This window comes from Pan troglodytes, chromosome 21, assembly GCF_028858775.2.
Source record: "Pan troglodytes isolate AG18354 chromosome 21, NHGRI_mPanTro3-v2.0_pri, whole genome shotgun sequence".
NCBI classification, from domain to species: Eukaryota; Metazoa; Chordata; class Mammalia; order Primates; family Hominidae; genus Pan; species Pan troglodytes.
This window is the reverse complement of record NC_072419.2, coordinates 18,119,852-18,122,719: the sequence shown is the minus strand read 5'-3', so window position 1 is coordinate 18,122,719 and position 2,868 is coordinate 18,119,852. Positions and strand designations below refer to the sequence as shown.

The following is a 2,868-nucleotide window of genomic DNA, read 5'->3' as shown; positions in this document are numbered from 1 at the left end:
GGAAAGAGTTAACAATTTGTAATTTTAACTGGCCCACAATAACTTCTTAATTGACATTTAAAGCCACACGTGTGTAATTTATTTATTTAGAAAACATCTATTGAGTGTATTTGTATTTTAAGATACTTCAGGAAAAAAAGGAAGGAAGAAAGGAAAGAAAGAAGGAAGGAGGAAATTAAAAAGGAAGGTGGAGAAAGAAAAAGAAAAAATGAAAAAGAAAAATGAAGCACATATAGTAGAGTATTAATAATTATTAAAGATGAAGAATAACCATATGACACTTTATTACACTATTATCCCAAGTTTGTTGAAATTAAAATAAGCATTCAATGGAGAGATTTCTAGAATAGGCTTATCTTTAGAGTTGTCACAAAGCACAATTTTTAAAGAACACTTGGCTGGGCATGGTGGCGCATGCCTGTAATCCTAGCACTTTGGGAGGCCAAGGCGGGTGGATTGCCTGAGCTCAGGAGTTCGAGACCGGCCTGGGCAAGCCTGTCTCTACTAAAATACGAAATAAATTAGCCGTGGTGTGCACCTGTAGTCCCAGCTACTCAGGAGGCTGAGGCAGGAGAATTGCTTGAACCCAGGAGGCAGAGGTTGCAGTGAGCCGAGGTCGCACCACTACACTCCAGCCTGGGCTACAGAGTGAGACTCCGTCTCAAAAAAAAAAAAAAAAAAGAAGGAACACTTGAAAGATTTTTAATTTCTTAAATATTTCTTAGCTTTCATAAATGCTCAACTTTTTCATGGAAATAGACCCAAGTTTGCTAAATATTTGAAGGTATTTGTCATTGGATTATACATTTATATAAAATGATAATGAGTTCTACACATAAAATAAACTTTATATTCTATAACAGTCCTAATATTCCTCCTGTGGACTCATTCTTCCAGTTGCCAACTTTCACTTACTTCTGGCTTAAATTCCTGATTTTGGATAATTCAGCCTTTTTTGTTTTTCCAGCCTCTCTTTACTCTCCCTGGAGATGGCGCATCAGGGCAGGAGGTTTGTGAAGTTCCACAGAACCATTAAAGATGTTCACTGTCTTCAGATCATCAATGGCTGTTGCCACAGGTGACGTGTCTCTTCTGTTCCCTGAACTGGTGACTGCTGACGCATGACTGGTCCTGCCTTTCCTTCTGACTTGCTTTTCAGGTATCCACAGATAATGTCTCAGGGTCCACCCTTCTGCCTCTGCTCTAAGTCTGCACACTGTGGCTTCTTCATTACATACTCAGGCCATTGCCACACATCTGTGAGTCCCCCCCTCCCTTCTGAGGCACAGAGGGATTTCTGAAATCTCGAAATGCCTCCTTGAAGACCATGAGAAAACAGATCTTCTTCAGAAGTACCCTGTGCAAATGCTATTTTCCCAATGCATGTTTGGAGAACATGGGGCTGGGGCTTCTTTTAGTGAAGTGCCCTCCCGCTAAAGGCTGCATCTATGAAATGAATCTACTCATCTATCTCCTGATATTTTCAGGTTCTCCAATGATTATGTACACATATATAGAGATAATTTCCTTTCTCTACTTCCCGTTTTAACCATCTGTGATCTCCCCTAAGAAGGGAAGCCAGACAGGTGTTTTCAACCTCTTTATTTTCTTGGAATGATTTCTCATTCTAGAAATTATTATACTGCCCTAGAAATCTTTCTGTGTGTTCCCAGGTGGGGAAGCGGTACCTTACCCTGGGCCCTCTCTGCAGCAGGCATACCATGGAATTGTCATGCTCCGACTCCCTACCAGATCTAGCTGCTGTTATGTAAGCGGAAACTTTAAAATTTATGAATTCCTTTTTTATTTCCACCAAGTAAACCCTTTAAAGGTGAAGTATATGCATTCTTTTACACAGCCGTTGAAAACATAGGTAGTGAAGAAGGTTGAGGCCTTCGGACTTCTCTGGGGCCAGCAGCCGCCCAACCAGGGACCCAGGGCTGCGGGCTCAGCTGACGACCCTGGGCTCCGTGTCCAACCAGCAGTTAGCAGGTGGCTGCGCCAAGGTGGCAGAGGAGGCGCCTAAAGAGGTGCCGGAGGACACGGCCCCGCCGGCGGACAAGCCTCAGCTGCTGCACGATGCGGGCATCTGTAAACGGTTCAACGTGCGCTTGGGGTTCGTCTTCCTGTCCATGACCGCCCTCGCCAGGGTCGCGCTCGATCCCCCAGTGGACGTCTTTGTGTACCAGAGTAAGCTGCACACGGAGGGCTTCCTGGAGCCTGAAGGAGGACGAAACAGTGGAGGAGTCACCCAAGGGTGTGGAAACTATCTGTGTCACCGGACCTGGTGGGGTGTTCTGCATTGGGAGTGAGAGGCGGCCAAAGGGGAAGAACACGCAGAAACGCACATCAAAAGGAGACGGGTACTACAACTGTGGAGGTCTAGACCATCATGCTAAGGAATGCAAGCTGCCACCCCAGCCCAAGAAGTGCCACTTCTGCCAGAGCATCAGCCATATGGTAGCCTCGTGTCTGCTGAAGGCCCAGCAGGCCCCTAGCGCACAAGGCAAGCCAACCTACTCTCCAAGGGAAGAAGAAGAAATCCACAGCCCTGCCCTGACCCTGGGGTTCCAAGAATTGAGCCACAAAGGGTGAAGCTTCCTGTTTCCCAAGAGCAGGAAGTTTCATGGAGCAGGCAAAGTGGAGAAAGTGGGAAGAGGGTGCATTTGGGCCAGTTGGCACTGCCATGTATCTCAGGCTGGGGTTCACACCATCGCCCCTTCTTCCCTCTAGGTGGGGGGAAAAGGTGAGGCAAAGGAACTCCAACCATGCTCTGTCCATATGCAAGTGAGGGCTTCTGGGGGCGGTGGGGGATGGCGGCGGGAATTTCCAGCTTTTGAAAGTGGCCTAGATAGGGAAGTTGTTTTC

The 2,868-nt window shown here is 46.5% G+C and overlaps 1 pseudogene; it reads left to right on the top strand.

The window, feature by feature from the left end:
* The first annotated feature begins 989 nt into the window (after positions 1-989).
* LOC469880 (protein lin-28 homolog A-like) lies at positions 990-2,595 on the top strand (annotated as a pseudogene).
* The last annotated feature ends 273 nt before the right edge of the window (positions 2,596-2,868 follow it).